Source organism: Nipponia nippon, unplaced genomic scaffold, assembly GCF_047370975.1.
Source record: "Nipponia nippon isolate SJK-2023a ecotype South Korea unplaced genomic scaffold, ASM4737097v1 scaffold_2, whole genome shotgun sequence".
In the NCBI taxonomy this organism is placed as follows: Eukaryota; Metazoa; Chordata; class Aves; order Pelecaniformes; family Threskiornithidae; genus Nipponia; species Nipponia nippon.
Window position 1 is genome coordinate 28,106,448 of NW_028262336.1, and position 20,985 is coordinate 28,127,432.

General features: G+C 36.6%; 1 long non-coding RNA gene across 5 annotated transcripts; it reads left to right on the top strand.

Annotated features, from left to right (window-relative positions):
• Window positions 1–1,630: 1,630 nt before the first annotated feature.
• LOC148055705 (uncharacterized) lies at window positions 1,631–19,274 on the top strand. Of its 5 annotated transcripts, none has more exons than XR_015705093.1 (5): window positions 1,631–1,813; window positions 2,123–2,198; window positions 6,181–6,315; window positions 8,087–8,257; window positions 16,581–19,274. It is a non-coding gene; the product is annotated as an uncharacterized LOC148055705 (long non-coding RNA). The 5 variants fall into 5 exon arrangements; XR_015705092.1 differs by having other exon boundaries at window positions 6,184–6,315; XR_015705095.1 differs by lacking the exon at window positions 2,123–2,198 and adding an exon at window positions 9,806–9,876.
• The last annotated feature ends 1,711 nt before the right edge of the window (window positions 19,275–20,985 follow it).

Genomic DNA, 20,985 nt, shown 5'->3' on the forward strand with positions numbered 1-20,985 from the left:
ACTTGTGCAACCCTCTAATCTGCTCTGTCTCTTGGTTATCCTAATTGTCACAAACAAAACCACAAAACCAGCTTGCTTATATGGGATGTTGCTTCCTCAGCACTTTTCAGTGTTCCCTCAGTGGGAGGCCACTTGTCAATCAAAATTAAATTCCAAGCCACATTCTCCCAGTGACTCAGAACTAATCACTGGAGACTCAAGTAAGGTCAAACAAGATATATTCTTTACAGCTTAAATGAAAGTGTCTTTTCATGCCAAATAACCTTCCCTAATGTTTATATGGCCCATATCTCCATTCTCAGTTGTTTTTTTAGAGATACCAGAAGTGCCATAGGTGATTATGTTTAAACACCATATAAAAATATTAGATAAATAGAAAAAAAATGTGTCTGTAGGTATTTTTTCCACATTTTAAGTATTTCTTAAATACTTTTAAAAGATTTTTGCTCAACCAGGATCCAAGAAAAAAATGAGATCACTTCCAATTTGAATAAGGAAGTTACGCAGTCTCTATATAAAGGAAGTAAGGACTAACTGACTTTTGGGCAACGTAATCAATATTCTGTCCTGAAAATAACTGCTTATAGTCCTAGAATAAGGTCCAACTGAGGGAGCCTTGTCCCTTGATCACATAATATTTTTGTAAATAACACATTGCTAGGTTTTCATCCGTGAGAATTTCTGATGTAGCAATGGGGTACTGATATGACAATTTCTAAATGTGGTACTGAAATGCTGCTGGGCAGATATTGCAAAGTATCATTTATTAACAGTCATTTAATTTTTTTTATGTCTCCCTTGTTTTTGTTCTTTAATTTCCTCACAGTAAAGTTTATTGACAGAAAAGCTTCAAGAAGATAACTTTGATACTGAAGAGTATTTACCAATTTAGAATGTATTTTTTGTGATGATAGATATTTACACTAAAACATAATTCTATCTGTCACTGTAGAGAACTGCTAATGTAAAACAACAAGATGTCTCAAACAGCCTGGTGCTAAAACCACAATGCAGAGCGACAGTTGCTAAGACCCAGGACCGGACAGTACCCTGGAGTGAGGGTGAGGGAGGGAGTCCTGTGGAGACAGGACAGCCTTGCCTCGGCCCCATTCCCCATGGTCTGTGAAGCGTCTTATTCCCCCCCACACACCTACTGCCTGGGGGACAGTCCTGGTATCACTCCTCTTGGTTTTGACTGGTCGCTGATGAAATTTTCCAATTAGCAAAACTACTAACCACTTGTGCCTTGGGAAAGGAATTTGGGAGGGAGCTAAAAGATAACAAACTGTGGAAAACTAACGGCTCTAACCTTGAAGAAGAGCTAACAAGCCAACAAAAGTGAACATCTTGGCACCAAAGACTGGACAGTGGCCAGAGAAGATAAAACTGCAGAAAGTAGGTGAAAGGTAAATGTGGCGAGGGGAGATCATGACCACCGACGCAATTCAGGACCGAAAAGACTTGCCCCCGCCCCACCTGAAAGGAGCATGCGTGCTAATTTACATAGCAAGCGAGGCTAATTTAAATACAGTAAACCAATAGTGTACGAAATGTTAATCACTAACCAATAAGTGTAAATTTAGGTGGGTTTATACTAATCATGTAGCCTGATAAATGTGCTGTAGTTTGTGTGTGTTGTGTGCTCGTGTGTGTACCGGTACTCGTGTTTACGTTCGTGCTCATGCTCATGCGTGCGTGATTTGTGGAATTATTCTCACCAAGCACCCTGCGCCGAATTAACATCTCTATAAGAATCTTCTTCTTCCCTCACCGAATACCCTTGTTGGCAGGACCAACGCTGGATCCAGGACTGGTGATTTTCTCTCTCTCTCTCTCTCTCTCTCTCTTTGTTTCACTTTTCCTAAGGTGATTAAGTTGTTAAAGTTGTTAAATTGAAGTCAAGTACTGCATAGCCTACCTTGATTTTCTGTAAAACCGCATAGCTGGGGTGAATATAACTGTGAGAGGGTTGGCGGGTATCGAATATTTGTGCTTAATATTTGTCTCTGTAGAAGCTTTCTATTAAAGCTGGTGTTTGTGTACGGACCTTGAGTGTTGGCCCACCTTAATCCACACAGAGAGGATTTGCAAATCTTTGTCACTCCTCCCCCCTCCTCCCCAGGTGGGACATGACAGTCACAAACCTGAAGAAAAAGATTCATTCCAGGTGGTCTTCTATAGTCTAACAAAGAGTCAAGGTGTGTATTCAGAATTTCAGAGAGCACGCACATATGTGAAAATTTACCAGCAATTCATTGACTGAAACATGTCTGAGTTTTGTCAAATAAATGGACATAACTGATCACCAGCATGTACAAATAGATAAGGGGTTATTTCACAAACTGCTGACAAATAACCTTATGCCACTATTGAAGTCCCTGTATGGACAATGTATTACTTTAACTGCAATCCCTTTTCTAGCAAACCACTTACCAGATTAAGACATATTATGATTAATTTCTCTGACATACTCTTTGTGACTCCTCATATCTCATGTATACAAATAGGGAGGGAGGGAGAGAGTGAGAAAAAGGAAAAGTGAAGCAGGGGGAGAGAGAAAGGGATAGGACCAGGGAAGTAGAGGGAGAGAATGAATTTCTTATTCAGTTATATACTGGTATGATTTCTAATTTTTGCATATGCAGTAACTTTGGTTTTAAAGAATAAAATTAAGGCCTTTGATAGTGCATTAGAAAGACAGCTGATGCAAATGACATCACATGCTTTATAAGGCATATGGCGAATTCCTCATCAGAGCAGAGTACAATTTAAAAGCTTGGTTAAAGCCTGAAGTACCATGTAAAAATATTAGCTATCATTTATGCAGAGAGGAGGCTTCTCCAGCAATAGAATTTCAGAAGATAATGCAGCAAGATAATGCAGCATCCTTCTCTCTTCCTCCTTCAAGTCCTGATGGGAAGGAGCAATGGCAAGGATGGTAGAGATAAGGCATCTAAAAGTCTGGGAAAGGTACATAAATCAAACCAAAGAAGTCCTCTGTACATCACTTATCTGTGAAGACACAGTAACCTGAACTAAAAAAGCCTGGTAATTTAGTACAAAACACTAAAAAAAAAGATATACGTGCATTCTCTAACTGATTATAAAGGTATGTAAGACAGCTATACCCTTGAAATAGTTTGCAGGCCCTCCAGCAATGTTCACTCCTTTCTATGTTTTAGAAACATTCAGAGCAAAGATACGCAGTTGTCTTTTCCATGTCTGTGTACTGTCGGTAAATACAAGCATTTGTACCCAATTCTGCCTATTATTTGCAGTCCTCATGTTTTTAGTGTCATACAAAAGTAAAACAGGAAAGGACATCATAAAGTGTTTATCTTTGCTGTCATTGGACCCAGCGAGAGTTTTATATTACTGAAACCAGAGAAAACAAATAAACTTGGATGAATAGTGCAGTTAGCTAATAAGCTTTTGGTGATTAGATTAAAATTTTGATGAGCTACTTGTATATTGAAGGTAGTTAACATTGAGCAATGCATATTAAGGGTTATGTATTTCACATTCGATTTCAAAGGAAGCTGGGGAATAAATTCAAAGTTTGAAATCACAAAGGGCCAGATACACTATCAATCATCTTTCAGAAATGGGATAACCTATGATACTGAGGAATTATTTTCATCACTGAAGGAAAAACTAAAAAAACCCAAACAAAACCACAACAATCTTTCTCTGATCTTTGAGAAACTTAGGAAACCTCTATTAATTCAACTTGATGCATTTAAACGTGAAGGGAAAAAATAAAGGCAGCAAAATAAATAATAAAAGACATACATATCCTGCAGGCCAATTATACTAAATCATTGAGTCTGATCACACCAGGAGTATCAATATGAGAAGGAAAGAAACATTCTGTATCTTTCAGTTTACAAAAATTGGTTAACACATTCTTCTGTAGGTGGCTGCAAATCTATTTGGCACTTTTCTAATTGACCTTAAAATGTCTCGAGTACTCTCTTTTTTACCAGTTTCATGAAACCTTATCAGAATGTTTTTCTCTAGAGACCAACTGTCACGGTGCCTTCTACCAAGACCTACTTGGACAGGCAAGACAAAACTAATGAGTTACTAGAACTGTGTACCACAGACTAGATCCCTTCCTCTCTTACCTTGTTCCACAAGTACAAATAAATAAACCAGAGACTAAGAGAAATAAAGATAAAATATTGGAATTCCTACCCAGATTTTGTTTATTTTTGTTTCCTCCCAAATGCAGAAATAAACCTCTTTCATGAATACATTTTCTGCTCCAGATTTAAAGCTATTAAGTTAATAAGTTTGTGGGTTTTCAGAACTGTTTGAAAATAATTTAGGTGACATGACATCCGGTATTTTGATGAAAGACCTTTCCTTGCAGAAAACCTGTTTTTTTCTGTTTTACTGGAGGTACCGTTAAACTCTAAATGAAAATATGATCAGAGAATTGTTTTTCCCTAAATTCTTATATTGTAGAACAATAAGCGAGCAATGTATTTTACTTTAGCATAAAAGCCCCCAGATGTGGTTGGGAAAATCTTTCTTCTAGTGTATGAACACCAATGAGTAGACTCCACAGGTTTGTTAGTAGCAACACTTCCAGACTTACAGTCCTCCATCCCCTGCTCCCTCTCCTCACTCTTCTTTCACTTGTCCCATTTACCTTGTTCCCACTAGTGCTTCAGTGTTGGTAATCAATCACAGCAAAGAAAAGGACTGAAAAAGTACACCCACTACAGGATTTGTCTCTTTGTGCATTGGATGTCTCAAGAAAGTTCAAATCGCAGAACATATTATGCAACTCAATCATTGTTGGAAAACTGTCAATAAATAAATTCCAGTAGAATACAAAGAATGTCAGGGCCTTGAATTTCCAGCTAAGACCAGTTTCTGAGATCCTACATGGTCCTTCAAATCTGCTATGCTATGTTCTGTTTGATCTTTTTTAAACTGAGACACAAATAACACTGGATTTTCCAAACCTATTAGCAGTTTAGCAGATAATTCATCTACTGTAACTCCAAAAAGCTCTCATTGAACTTCTGCACTATTTGTTGCCTTGTCTTGTAATCCATAGAAAAACCTTGTAGCTTAAAGGAAGTTAGAACAGATGACCATAAAACTATTAATGAAAGTTTGCTGTGGAGGATTTTCTCTCAAAGACTTTATTCAGTGTTTGTTCATTACCATTTTGCTACATTGACGCACATCTTAAAATGAATAGCTCTCATATATACACTTGATAAAGCAAAGACTTACTTAAATATTTTCTTAGCATGGAACTTTGTTTGAATGAGTAACTATTTGTTTTGAAAGTTATTTGAAACAGGAGGTCACTGAACATGGAAATACTACAGCAAATTAGCTAATGATGCTGGCTGCTTGCCATTAAATACTACAGCAAAAAGAACAGGAAGAGGGCTGGATACTGTACAAGTAGACTTCCTAGAATATTGTTTCTGAAAAATGCTAAAAGAGGCTTTTCAATAAATTTGAGGAATGGCAAGAGTGGTCAGCCTTCATACTTGCAGCTTAGAATTTCCAACTTTCACAACTTATTTAAGTTGGTTAGATTGTTTAAATTCAGATCCTTTCTTAACAAAATATTATTTTTAACAGTGAATTACTTCTCCTCTTTTACATTTGTTTTAGTTTTCTGTTCCTAAAAAAAATACCTGAAGGGAGGAAGATATCTGTGGAACGCATTTCTGGGAACACATTTTATTATTACTAGGATCCGATATTTTAGTCATAGAAAAAAAAATGCTTAAGTCAATCAGTATCTTTAGCTCTCAACTGTAGTATTATGACTAACAATTTCTCACTTATTAAAAAAACAAAACCCCAAAAGCTTCCTGTCCACTGCCATACCTTCTGGATCTCTTCCTCCTTGTCTCCTAGGCATTGATGTCCAATTCTGGTAAACCTCTGTCTCTCACTCATTATATCTTCCAACCAACTTATGCTTTCACCCATGCTGCCTTTCATGGTAAGCAGGTATTTCCAATTGAAGTCATCAGAGATATTTCATTACCCTGACATTTTTAGGTTGCCAGTGTTCCTGCTTTTTGTTTTGTTTTGTATCTGTGTAGAACTTGGACAATCAACGTTATGTTTGTCATAGGAAAGAGTGAGCTGAGATCTTTACATTTTCCATTAAATCTCACTTCTCATCTTCTGCTGCAGTAGGAATGAAAACAGTTCCGATGTCAGAGAAGAACAAAACAGGGCACATAAAGCCTTTCTCTATGCCTATGTGGCTATGTCAAGACAATAGTCAATGCATCTCTATGACTAGACACTTGGATTTCACAGCTGAAGGTGAGATGCTCTGTGGGCTCTGTTCACAATCTAGGCTCCAAACAGGGAAGCCCTCATGACTTTTAAGCCCAGTGCTTTCCGTCACATAGCTGTAAATCTAGAAGAACATGGGAAAGTTATGGATGAGTATATGTACTCATACTAGTACCACGGACTAAAGTCTGATCATGCAGTCCTCTTAAAGTTTCTTGAGAGAATGGCAGAGGTAGAAAGGGAAACAAATATAGTTTAGTTTTAGCAAACCTTAAACATTTACTTTTTTGCTTAATGTCGAAATATTTTATTTAATTTGTCATAATGTATGAAAATATTATTTTAATATAGTCCCTGTTGCATTTTTAAACTAAAATATTTTGAAAACAAGCAATCACAATTTATAAATCATGGTCTTTTACATTTCTAAAATTCTTTCTTCAATGAGGATCTGTTACAATGATATTGAAAAGAATGGTAACTCATCTCAAGATAGAGTACACAAGACAAAAGTTCACCCATACAAACATTGATGAATTCTTACCATTTACACCCAACCGTTATTTTGGAGGATGTGTTCAAATGTCTGTTTTAATGACACATTTCAAGACTGTAATTTCCTCTGCTCTGATCACAATTTAGAAACTTCATGTTAAATTCTAGAGAACAAATAATCTACCTGCAATAAAATGGAAGTTATGAGTTTCCTTTGCAGAAATTATTGGAACTTTCCCTTGTTCTTCATCTGAAAGAAGGAATGCATTCATTCCAAGTGAATCGCAAGTTTAAGTTTATGTTTAAATACATTCTAATATGAAAAAGCAATAACAAAAAATACAGATTTGCTTTTTAGAACAACATTTAATTCCATGTGTCTAAGAAGAATGCTTTCCTAAACCGCAGTCTTTAAAGGAGACTTTAAAGATTTTTTAATTATTTTGGGGAGCTTCTCCATTTGTAGAAACATTACATGAAGCTAATAGGTCAACAGTCTTTCTTCTATATGTACATGGTCATATTCCTGCCTATTTCCAACACTTGTTTTACTGTGCTCTTACATTCAATTAACTTTTGTCCTTTTACTTTTGGGAACACTTGAATACTTTTTTCCCTTTTTCTTTTTTTCTTTCTTTTTTTTTTCCCTTTTAGTAAGCTTGTTTTTGTTGCAAATGTTTGGAATGTCTCCTTTCATGGTGACTCTGCTTTTGTTTGGATTATGAACTTCTGCAACATGTAACTCAAAGGAGATTCAGTTTCCAAGAGTAAAAGGAGATGGATGAATTGAACTGATATTTTTTTTATGAAGCAAAGTGCATTCCAAATATTTTTCCCATGACAAAAATGTTCTATTTGCATAAATTGGCTGTGTATACACAGTATATATATACATGTATATATACAGAATAATCTTGAATAGATCTTTGAGGATGTAAATTTCTCCCATGACCTGATTTCTCTGTGTTCAAAAATTCTGTTACAACAGGAAACTTCAATGATATTAAGAGTTACAGTTTGCAACATACATCTAAATGGGGCCATTGCAGGCATCAAGGCATGTTATTTCTGATAAGAAGATATGAGTAATTATAAAATAGGAAATGGTCAATCATCAAGACTCACTGAGCTCTTTCCTGTACTGTTACAGTATACAAAATACATTGTGTTTTATTATTGCTAAATAGTTATTTTGGAAGTAAGAGATGGAAGTAAATCTAATTTAATATTTTTTGTTTAATTTTCTTTTTCATCAGTATTCTTCTTTATTCTTTTATGTTCTACTTCTTTTGAAACATAACAGTGATTTTACTGAATTTGGAAAGAACATAGGACAGCTGAAAGCATGCCTTCAAGACTGTAAAAATGGTGCTCAATCCTCGACCTTTTCCATCTTCTCCATCCAGCTAGACAAGCTTTCTAAAACATTTACTCCTGATTAAGCAGAAAATGAAGACAGATCAACACAGTAGGGGTAAGGTATACTGTGTCTTTGACTTAAACTCTGTAACGTCTTAACATTAAATAGAAGGTCAACTGTGTTAGATATGTAACTGATTTTAACAGAGATTGCTGCCTGCTTGAGACTTTGAATGAAATGATCTATTTTGTGTTCAACTATAGACTGAGAATTTAATGTATCAATTTATTTTATAAAAGTATGACTATTAATCCTTGTATTTTCATGATCTTCAAACATTTATTTAGCTGTAGGTACTATATATGAATTAGTGCTGATGAGGTTTTTTTTTTCATTAATACAAAATCACAATTACAGTGTGAACACAAAACTAAAACTAGATTTGCTAAGCCTTCCTTGTTAGAAAGCAATAAGTTAGTATAGAATAACATTAAGGGAAAAAAAAAAAAAAAGACATTGCAACAATTGAAATAATAATTTCAGCCAATATTTGTCTTTGAAGAGTAAGAGGTTAGTAATTTTAATATACTTTTCTCATAAGTAACCTTACAGTTCCTTATTTCTCTGAAAATGTGCAAACTTCCAAAGTATGTGTGGATTTATTTCCTGTAATTTTAGTAAGACCATCATTTTTTTTAATAAACTCAAAATTTATGGGTATGAACTGCTCCAACTAAAGACATCATCATGACCGTTATCTGCTCCTCAGCAACCTAGAATTATAAAATAGTTTCCTCCTTTTTATTTGACATAGTGTCCACATACCAGGATGGATTTCTAAAATATACTTCATTTATGTGCTTTGACAAAAGACACTATGTGAATATAGCTTATAAGTATCATAAACACACTGGTTGTGGTTGTCTGGTTAAAGGTAAGGTATTTTACACACATGGGGATGAATACATCTGCTATGATGCACAAGCACTACAGAACGTCTCCAGTAAGAATTTTAATCCTAAGTTTTTGTTTACAAAAGTAATTTTCAAAATAAATTGACTCATTTATGGGTTAAAGTATAATTTTACATATGGCCTTCAAGACACAGAAATTATAACATTTTTCCTTTAAAATTGATAAAAAAACCTTCCTGAAAGAAAAATGTGGTCTCTCTCTACTTTCCATGTAGTAATAACCATTGAATTTTATCCCTTTTTCACATTTTTAATGTTTAAAGATGATTAAAGACTCCTTTGATAAAAAAATATTCTCCCCATTTACTTCCTTGAATTACTACATTATTTATCTTGATGCTGCTACTGTCTATTTTTCCCAGTGTGACAAAAGTCACAGGCCCCTTAAATTTAGTTGCTCCCTTGTAAAGGGTCATCAGTTGTTAGGATCCCCACTCAGTCAGAGGCTAAACTTTTATAGGAGGTGAAAATCTTTGCTATCCGTCACTCTCTAGCATGGTACTTGCAAATATTTTGGACACTGAGACGGAAAACTCAAAGTTGAGGTTTATATATTTGGGGAGAAAAAAATGCCAACCTCAAAACAAAACAAAACAAAGCAAAGCAAAACAAAACAAAACACAAACCAGAGCTAGTGCCAGAAACCATATACCAAGGAAAGCCAACTCTCTCCATCTTTAACTACTAGGTACAAGGCATGAAAGACTACTTCCAGATCCCACTGAAGTTCATGAGGATGTTTGTAATCAACATCAGTAGGTAGGATCAGACCATTATTTTTCTAGCTCTGGTTAACCACAAAATATTAGAAACTAAAATGATGGCAGGCTTATTTAAGGAAAAGTGGGTTGAGGCATTTTTTAATAAGAGTCTAATGTTACATTATCACCTTCCCTCTTCCTTTCGATGCCCTTGTTGCTGGCTTTCTCACATTGAAACTCATGTATTTCCAACCATAAATATTTAAAACAACTACAGCAGTAGTTCTTCAAACGGCATATCGTGATACAAAGATGTTGCAGTAAATACAGCCACACTTTCTGCTCTGCCTCAGCCACCCCACACCAACTCAGTTCCCAGTGCCTCAGTATGTTGGAATAGCCTTTCTGACTTCTGTGTGTGTGCACATATATATGCATAGAACACTGGAAAAAGTGTGTCTTAAAGAGAAGAGGATGAGAAATGGAGCAAAGTGACATGTGGAAAAGCATATTGAGAACCAATGACATATGCCAGGATATATTTGCTTGAAAATATCACAGATCCTTGTTTGATATAACTGACTGGTAACATGGATATTTCAGGGAACTGTATCATGTCACATAGCAGTATTTTTGCTATACCATGCCATAAATATGGCAGATTGTTTACACATTTCAAATTTTTGTTTTTATAGTTCTTCCTAACAATGATATAGTAAAGTAGTAGGAACCTATGAAGAAGTTGAGAATAGAAAGGACAAAAAATATTTTGCCACAGGAATTCTGTATATAAGTATTACTTATTTTCCTTTTCATATACATGCAGTCAGCTCTAGTGGCTCAGTTTATGTTTTGGCTTCAAATACCAAGTTTAGCTTGGCTCTGCAAGCAAAGATTTTGGTTTACCAGAATCTAATGGTAGTCTTTCCCTTAAAGTTACACATATAAAGACATTTGAATGAAAAGTTTAGAATGTTTTACATAGTTTGCTGATATTCCTTTTGGTTGCAAAATGGAGACCATTAATATTAGTGCTCAATTAAAAATAAACCTAGAATGCTGACTGTATATAACACAGAAAACAAGAAGGTAAAATACCTGATGTGGTCCAGGTGTTCACATAGCTTTCAGACTTAGTTGCTTTTTCTTGCATCTCTTCTATGAAGATGAATTCATAAATGTCTGGATGAGACATCTGTAGAAAAGAGTGAGGTTCCCTGAACAGGGAAATGTTAGAAGGTGACCTAAAAACCAATTTTGTAAAAAGAGCTTATAACTTCAGAGCAAGCCCTAAGTATCAGTCTGGCTCACTATTATGCATGATCTGTAACTGCACTACAAAACAAGAAATAAAAATGAACCATACAAACATTCAGTGTAAACTCTACAGATGATAGAAAGAAATCTAGAATTGAACTCACAGGTTTCATATTCCTCAAAAATGTTGGTGAAAGAAATTTATAGAGATTTCTGTGCTGTTGAATTAGCAAGCTGAGGAAATCTTTCAGGAATGTACAAATATTCTAACACAAATAATTGACGAATAATTACATTGATGGTAGCTGATCCAAACCACATTTAATTGCTTTCTTAAACAAAAGCCCAATATGTTGCAATAGTTTTCTTGTACAATGGTGGATTCTCAGTTATGATAATTTATGGAAGAAGGTTTCTTATCCAATACTGTTGCTTTTACCTAATACTAATGCTTACATGGAGTTGTGTCTGTTTATATTACCAAATTATCATATAAACATAAATCAAAGCAAGGCATAAATATTTGCAGCTGTTTTACTAAAACCAAAATACCTTTTGGCAAGTTGTTCTTGCCTGTAACTGTAAAGCACTGTGAGACAGTCCTGCAAACAATCAGAGAGATAGGAACACACAGAAGAAGGAGCGGAACTAGAACCGTCTAGCTCTTTTCCTACAGAAATTTACAAGTCAATGCCTGTAGTGGCCTAAAAAGCCAAAACCTCTCTGTGTTCCCTTTTCCTGATGTTAACTTTGTGGCTGACCCAATGTCCGTGCAAAACTAAACCAAACCAAAAAAATACTTTTTGTCTTTCATGACTTTAGTCTTGCAGTACATTCTGACCTTGTCTTTCTTTAGTTCTCACCTAAAAGCATGCCTCTCTATCTCCATCCTCTATGTATGGTATGAGGCCTTCCTTATTTCTGATACCAAATTGTGATAGTGAGCAGATCATAAAACTTTCCCATCAAGAATGTGGACACTGTGACTGCATGGAACAATTCATATTAAGCAGTGCCAGCTGGAAGTATATGTTGCCAAATAAGTATGAATCATTTTATGTTTCACATGACAAAAAATCTAAAGAGATGATAAAGGATAAGCAAAATCCAATAAAGGATAAGCAGAGAGCCTTCTATCTCTCTGTCACCCAGCTTTTCTCGTATGAGAAGCGACAAGGCAGAGACGCAATTCAGGCATCACTCTGTTGATAGAGCTTATGACACAGAGAGAGTAAATGAGCAAGAGGAGGAAGAAGAAGTAAAATTGAATCCATTCCAGAAAGGCAAAGTCAGCTGTGGTTTTGCAATAGTTGCCCATGTGAGTGAAGAGATAAAAAAAATATACATATCTTTGCAAGCAGAGGAAGGTAAATAGAATATGTTAGCATGGATAACTGTGAAAAGGGGAGGAGTAACTGTAAAAGTACTTGATGGGACTACCAGTAAGGCTATTTCTAGGTAGGCTTATGTACAGTGTCTCAAGGAAAAGTGATATGTTTTTGGGGCAGTGTAGGGACAAAGCTGACAGATATTGCAAGTTTGATATTAAAGAAGGGGTGTATGAAGGAACAGGTATGAGATGCAGAAGACAGAGAAGTGGTGAAGGAAAACAAGAACAAAGGAAAGAAAAGAAAAGGAAATGAAAATGTAGGCAATGCAGAAGATGTAGAAATGGAATATTTCTTTGGAAAACGAAGTTATAAGCATTTTCTTTTGAAAGTGTTGTGACATAATTTTGCTTAAAACAGGTTTGTACCAATCTTACTATCTTTCAATAGAAGTTTTTAATAACGTCATCCAAAGACTAAATGTTGAAATATCAGACATTTTTCAGCCAATGCTCCTTGATACATCAGAGTTAGGAGTATGGTTCATTTAGACATTCATTCATTTTGGATAAATGATATATAGGAGAAAATACAATTTAGTTACAAAGATAGAAATAGAATCACAAAACACTTCTATAAAAATATCTCCAGAACTGCAAGTATGGAGTAAAAGTAGAAGGACAAAGTTTAAAAGCCCTAGGGAAACTCATCCCTCAGTTGCAGTAATTTACAGATTACTGTTTTTCTTTGTCAATGTTTCTCTCTAAATGGAAAGCAACTGAAGCATAAACTTGTTAGCTTATTTTAGCTGGGGCTATCCAAAACCAAGGCAGTTCAAAAACAGTTTTGTTGTCAAATACTTTTCCATTACACAGGCCATAGCAAACATGGCACAAGAAGAGTATCACACAGAAAAGAGGGAAGAAAAGATGAACATATAACAAAAACCCTAAAACATTGCCACAGTGTATAGACGTATACTGAAAAAACTCTCCAACACTGTGAAGTCTTTAGTATACGTGCACAAATCAGAAAAAAGAAATGTTTAAGTTGGACTTCATCCTCTCTTTATTCTGCTTTTCAGTTATTTCCTTCTATTACCTATTGCATTCAGTTCTTGGATCTGTAGAAAAGACCTTTGTGAAAGCCTTGCAGTAACCAGCTAATGTAGAGGTGTTGGCTCTGAGGCCAGGACCCAAAAGAGACTCCTGTCCGATGTGAGGTTCAATAGCCCTTGTCTTTACAGTGCTCATCTTTGTTGTGTTACTTGGTGCCTGAATCTCCCAACACTCCAACCTTACCGCTGTTTTCCCACACCGTCATAAGTGATGATCCTGGTGGTTCTCTATGTTGGAACAGGCACGCTATGTTTCCTTGATCATATTTATTAGCTATGTAAAAGATACTTCTCACTTTGGGTTTAAAGCAGCTGTATTGAGTTTGCTCAATGGCTTTGTTTTCTACAGGTAGGAGTGACTTCTGTACACCTTTGAGTGCCATTTCCATATTGGTATCTTAGTTGTGAAGTATACAAAGATTCATCAAGTCAAAATAACATCAAAGTACAGATTATTGTAGTCATTTCTCCCTCATTTGGGTTAAACGAATTCAGCAAAGTATTGCCACCTTCTCCAAGTTTAACTGAAGCAGAGGAAGAAGCTCTCCAAAAAAGAAAAAAATGAAATTAATTAAATATAATTCATACTGAGTGGTATTATTCACAGATTTTGTCCGTTGTCCGCTGAAATCAAAACAGAGTTTCAGTGGGGCTTTAATGGGGAGTATTTTGCCTAACTTCTCTCCAACTGACAAAAATCTCCTCAGAGCAAAAGTCAATCTGTTGATTTATTTATTTACTATTTATTTTATTTATTTGACTTTAATTTTACACTAGCAGGTACTGGAAGCTCTCCTTTCATTTTGATCTATTAAAATCCAATTACTTTGCATATTGTCCAGGCTCTCACCTTGTCAAAAACTGATTTTGTCTGGGAAAGTCTATGGAAACCTGTCAGAGTCCAATAGTCTCTGAGCAGGTTCTCTTAGATATTCCACACAAGGAGAGTTTAGTGTTTAACACCAAATTTATTTATCTGTAGATATTTGATGTTACACAGGATTTTTCATTTAGCAGAATGATACAGCAATATACTGAAGTCACATTACAAGTACACTTAGCAGAACATATCATTTGTTGCATGTTACAGCTGATTCATAATATATACGTGGTTCTTATTACTGGTGTCTACATGCTCACCATCATGATGCTGCACGTCCCTCATAGCCAGGAAGGAACACATGGGTTGAAGCCAGCCAAAGCTCATTGCTATTTACAAAGTCCTTTTTGTTGTTTGGTTTTTATGTTCTATGTTGGGCTAAGCAAATGCATACACCTCCCCCATGCTGGTCTGGCTGGCTCAGGAAGACATTCACACTCTTGATTAAGTCAGGGAAAAAAACATTTACACAATCAGTAGATCCACTCAACTGATACAGACGTTTATATAAAACAAGGCCACCTTCTGGTCCCCTTTGCGTTGAGATAAGTTCAGCTTTCTTAGCAACAACTGTGGTCAATTAACTCCCTACATTCCTACCTGAGCTTCACCAGCACATGGCCCTTGCCCATCTCCTCTGAGCCGTCTTCCATTGTAGGGGTTTACCGATCTGTCACAATCCTATTTTTGAAAGTCCTGTTTCATTTTTTACATTGAGAAATATATTTTTCTCTTTTTATATCAAAACACTAATTTTCAGTTTGAATGTAACTTACATGTTAAAAAACTTAAAGAAAAAAAATCAGTCAGATGTTATTTTGTTCAGATCAAATTAAACATTGCAGCTGACGTAAAAGAATTTCCCCATATCATGGTTACTACACAAAAAAAAAATCTATTGCATGCAAGATTTGTTCTGGCCTAGAAAACCTACTGGCATTTATATAATGCTGTATTGTAATTGCCTGCAATATTTTTTGATTAAATTATCCTAAACCATTTCAAATTCTCTAAACAAAGCAAAGAAGAACCAGTGTTTGCTTCCCTAATATTCAACTCTGATACTGGAATCTGCTAAAGTCTAAACAGTGCTGGAAATGAGAATGGGCAAAGCACCAACAGCCTTATGTCAGTTAATTAAAACAATCTGAAAACAACATTCCAACAGTAAAGTAATGTTAAAAAATTCTTTCTAAGGCTATCTTGCATTTCTTCAATATCCAGGTGTACATTTTTGAACACAAGCCTATATTCAGTGCCCTGAAATTTGCATGCTTGAAATGGAAACTTTAATAGGAACAAGCCAACATTTTACTATACAATTTGAGTATATTTTTCACCCTAGTTGTTTTTAATGTTATTTTTGTTAGCCATTATCATCTAGAGGGCCAGAATTGGTAAACTAAAAAGGCATTAACACTTGTTTGACAATCAAAGTAAGTACTCTCCATATTTTAATACCATCCTGACATTTTAAAATCACTCTAATAGTTAGAATGGATAAGTAGAACAAACAAAATAATCAGCTTGAGGTGAAGCGACCATGAGATGCTTAAGTTGATCTGTAGGAGGAAGGTAAGCAGCAGAGTTAGGACTGCTTCAGGGAATGAACTGTGGCTTTTTCATGAAGCAGTGAGACAGTCTCCTCTGAGAAGGAACCATGGAAGGGAAGACTGCCCATGAGAGATGAATCATTTTTAAAGGATATTTGTTGATAACTTCAGGAACTTATAATTTCATTGTGGAGGAAAACAGGGAATTTTGGCAGAAGGTCTGCTTGGCTAAAAGGGAAGCTTCCCAGTGACCTAAACCACAAAAAGCGGGTATACAGGAGTTGGAAACTAGTATTAGCAACAAAAGGACTGGCTATAAAAGTCTGTTAAGTTTGGGTCCTTCATCCATCATGATGGACAGAGAAGTGAAGTCTGCTTTCTGACCCTTGCATATGTGTCGTGGTTTAACCCCAGCCAGCAACTAAGCACCACACAGCCGCTCGCTCGCTCCCCCCTGGTGGAACGGGGAAGAGAATCGGAAGGGTAAAGGGGAGAAAACTCGCGGGTTGAGATAGAACAGTTTAATAACTGAAGTAAAATAACATAGAACAGTTAAATAGGTAAAGCAAAAGCTGTGCATGCAAATGAAGCAAACCAAGGAATTCATTCACTGCTTCCCATCGGCAGGCAGGTGTTCAGCCATCCCCAGGAAAGCAGGGCTCCATCACGCCTAACGGTTACTTGGGAAGACAAATGCCATCACGCTGAACGTCCTCCCCTTCCTTCTTCTTCCCCCAGCTTATATACTGAGCATGATGTCATACAGTATGGAATAGCCCCTTGGCCAGTCTGGGTCAGCTGTCCTGGCTGTGCTGCCTCTGAGCCCCCTGTGCACCTGGCAGAGCATGGGAAGCTGAAAAGTCCTTGACCAGTGTAAGCACTAATCAGCAACTATTTAGCAACAGCTTAGCCCTACTTAGCAAGAACCAAAACATCAGTGTATCAACATTATTCTCATCCTAAAGCCAAAACACAGCACTATACCAGCTACTAAGAAGAAAACTCTATCCCAGCTGAAACCAGGACAATGTGCCAGCATAGTTCAGGATGGAGAGGAGCAGCCAACAGTGAAGAAGCAGCATGTTAAGGTTACTTGGAGAAGTTGTATATACACACAAATGCATGGGACTGGATGAGATTCATCTGTAAGAGAAAAAATAGCTGGCAAGTGCTATTGCACATTCCCTGTTTAACACCTGTGAAAAATCGCAGCCAGTTGGGAAGGTTTCTGAAGACCGGAGAAAAAGACTAATGTTAAATTCAACTATGAAAAAGGCAAGAAGAAAAACCTGGGAAACTACAAGCTGGTGTTCCTCATCTCAGACCTTGGAAAGGTCACAGAGCACATCATCCTGGAATTAATTTCCAATCACACAAAAGACAAGAAAGTAATTGGGAATAGTCGAAATGGAGTTACAGCAGGCAAATCAAGCTTGACCGCACTTCTTTCTACAATAAACTGACTAGCTATGTCGCTTTCATTTGGAAGCTGAGGAAATATCACCTGTAGGTGGTTTAAAAATTGGCCTACCTGCTGAACTTTGAAGGATAATGATCTATTCCTTGATATTGACCTGGCAATGTGTGAACTACCACAGGGTTTAATACAGCAGCCCCCACTGTCCAACATCTTCGTCAACAATGTGAATGATGACTCAGGGTACACCGCCGTTAAAGTAGTGGTTGACAATAAATCAAGGGGAGTGGCTGACACAATGAACACAGAGCTTCAATCCAGAGGTGTCCAGAGAAAGTTGAGGACTAACCTACCTTCAATACAGAGAAATGTAAAGTTCTGCAGTGAAAGCAGAATAACACTGTGTGTCAGTACAGGCAGGGAAAGAGCTGATTAATAACAACCTTGCTGAAAAGGACCTGGAATTAAACTGAATGCTGGGCTGAACTCATTGTGAACAAGGCAAACAGTGCTCAGAGCTATATGAGGGGGATCATGGACAGCAGATTGAGAAAAATTATTATCACCTTCTACTTGGTGCTGACAAAGCCACAGATGGAATACTGTGTTCAGTTTTGTGTCCCTGGGTTCAGGAAGGATGTGTAGAAACTACAGATAGTCCAGCAGACCAAGCTGAGCAGAGTCTTGAGCATATGGCCTCCATGGGGAAGGCACGCTAACCTAGTCTTGTTTTGTTTGCTGAACAGGAGACTAAGATCAATGCAATTGTAACCCATTGAGAATAGCTGCTATCAGCTATATCAGCTGTCCAGCTGCAGAGGTTGCATCAGCAGGAGCTGAGCTTAACTCAGTGCTCCTCAGGGTATTCATGCATCTTCAGACAAGAATGTGTTTGTGATTATTTGCCAAATACAAGGCTATTTGTTAATAATTATTTAAAATAAATACTTGAAGTGATTGGGAAACAATAATTTAGGTTTTCCTTGCTCTTTTCCTGCCTGAACCCTTTCACCTTTCCTGTTCCACAACATTTGTTTTAAGTAAGAAGAACCCTGACTATATTAGATATTCAAGATTTAGTTTGACCTTTTCTAGTATTAATCTTTTTGTGGTATCATATAATGTGTAAAGGTATTTTTTGTGGGGGTCTGTTAAACCTCCTTTAAAATTCAGTTATCAGCTCAAGAAACTTACAATATGAGAAGTAAAAGCTCAGCCAAAAGATAGTGATAGTTACCTTTGGATCACTGATATTAGTATGCTAACACAAACTTTCTAATGTCTTTGTTTTTAAAAAAATAGTAAGTTTCATATTATTTCCTACTGTGTTCAAAGTCAACATTTGGCATCATTTGATAAAGATCACTTAATTATATTGAGCAAATGCTAATTAATAATTTCTTTTCAGTATTTATGATGCTAGAAATTTACAAAGAAGAAACATACAGACAATCCATTCGTTTATATGCATATTGGGTCTGGCTGGGATGGTGTTAACTTTCTTCAAAGCAGCCTGTATGGTGCTGTGTTTTGGATTTGTGACTAAAGCAGTGTTAATAACACACCAGTGGTTTAGGTGTTTGCTGAACAGTGCTTGCATGGCATCGAGGTTTTCTCTGTTTCTCACTGCCTGTACCCTCATCAAGTAGGCTGGGAGGGGGCAAGAGCTGGGAGGGGACACAGCTGTGAGAGCTGGCTTGAAATGACCAAAGGGCTAGTCCAGACCATATGACGTTCTGCTCAGAAATAAAAACTGGAGTTTTGGTCTTTCCAAAATAGCCATTGCTTGGAGACTGGGTGAACATCGCTCTGCTTATGACAGATGATGAATGATTGCCTTGCATCACTTATTTTCTTTTTTTTTTCCTCTTTTCTCTTTCCTTCAGTTATTAAATTGCCTTTATCTCAACCAACAAGATTTCTTGCTTTTGGTCTTTCTATTCTCTCCTACATCCTGTTGGGGGGTTGGGGGGAGTGACTAACAGGGTGGGTGGGTGCTTAGTTGCTGGTCAGGGTCAACCCACCACAATATGAAACACATGTAAACATTGTAGCCAATGGAAAGGGTCTATGCAGAAATCTTAGCTTATGTACTAGAACCAACATGTGGTGCTAAGATAGATTCCCTACTGCATATACAGTATTGATCGTGGCTCTAAAGCTTGCATCCATGCAATATTACCTATGCTTTTCAGCTAGACAGAAACTTCTTTAATTCCTAACCAAAGGGGGACAACTGAAGTAAGATTTCTTTACATGACCCTAGTCAAGTAAATAACCATTTTAACATCTGATTACTGAAGGAAAGGCACACAAATATGTAAAGAATGCACTATACAAATCTTACTGTTGACATATTGGTCATTAAGGAGCAAATATGGATTTTCCAAAATGGTCTTGAAGACTGGAAAAGTCCTTATGTGCTTTTTTACTACTTTCTGGGATTGCAGATAATCCATCTAACTTCTTCATAACTGAAGTAATCTGATGACACTTAGTATAAAATTGGAAATAGAAATTTTCAGTCTCAGAAACATAGGAAATTCCAAATTTAAAAAATATTTTCTAAATCATCAATTTTTGGTCTCCTTTGTCCTTTTGGTTCAGAAGTTTACAGTGGTGGTTTCTTTTCTCATGTACATAGTGACCATGATACCATCCACTGTATACACCTAAAATAATGAATACAAAGCATTTATGAAATCTAACATAGAGAAATGATATGCCATATTTAGGGTTAAAAATAACCTCTTAAAATACTCTTTATAAAGGAAGTTCCATATCACTGGAAGACCATGTGTGTTATCTGCTTTTGGTCTGATCCCAGAGCTGTCCCTGCTTTGGAGAGGAGCCTGGAGTAGAGACCTCCTGAGGGACCTTCTCACCTGGAGAATTCTGTGGTGGAATGTCAAGGTCTCTTTTGCTGTATAAATAGATACAGGGAAGGATAATTTGAGGAAACAATTCAAAAGAGAGGGTAAAAATTGCATGCCTTCCTCAACAGTTCAGTATAAATTGTCCTTTCTCTGTTTCCTCTCTGCCCTTCCATATTTACTTGGCTTTGTTTCTTTCTGGTCCTAAAATGAGGCAAATTCTTAGGCAGTACTTCATCAGTGCTGAAATTATATATTCCATGATAACAATACTGAAAGACCATAGCCATACAGTGTTACCAACTTTTTCTCTCTTTATTTCTTAAAACAATGATACAACTTTAGCCAAGGCTAGAGCCCCACATAGAATCGCAGAATCGTTAAGGTTGGAAAAGACCCTTAAGATCATCAAGTCCAACCGTTAACCTACCACTGCCAAGTCCACCACTAAACCATGTCATCGAGCACCACGTCTACCCTTCTTTTAAATACCTCCAGGGATGGAGACTCAACCACTTCCCTGGGCAGCCTGTTCCAATGCACATGTGAAGGTCCATCCTAAATCCTGTCCTGAAAAAGGCTTTGATTTCAGCAATTCTCTTCTATATAAAAAAAGAGACTTTCAGTTTGCTCAAATACTTCCTCTCTCTGTCTTACAACACTAAGCTGTCCTACAATGACAGAAGTGGATAAATTACCAATAAAACTGCAAGAGGGATGTACTGAGGCTATGCTGTAAGCA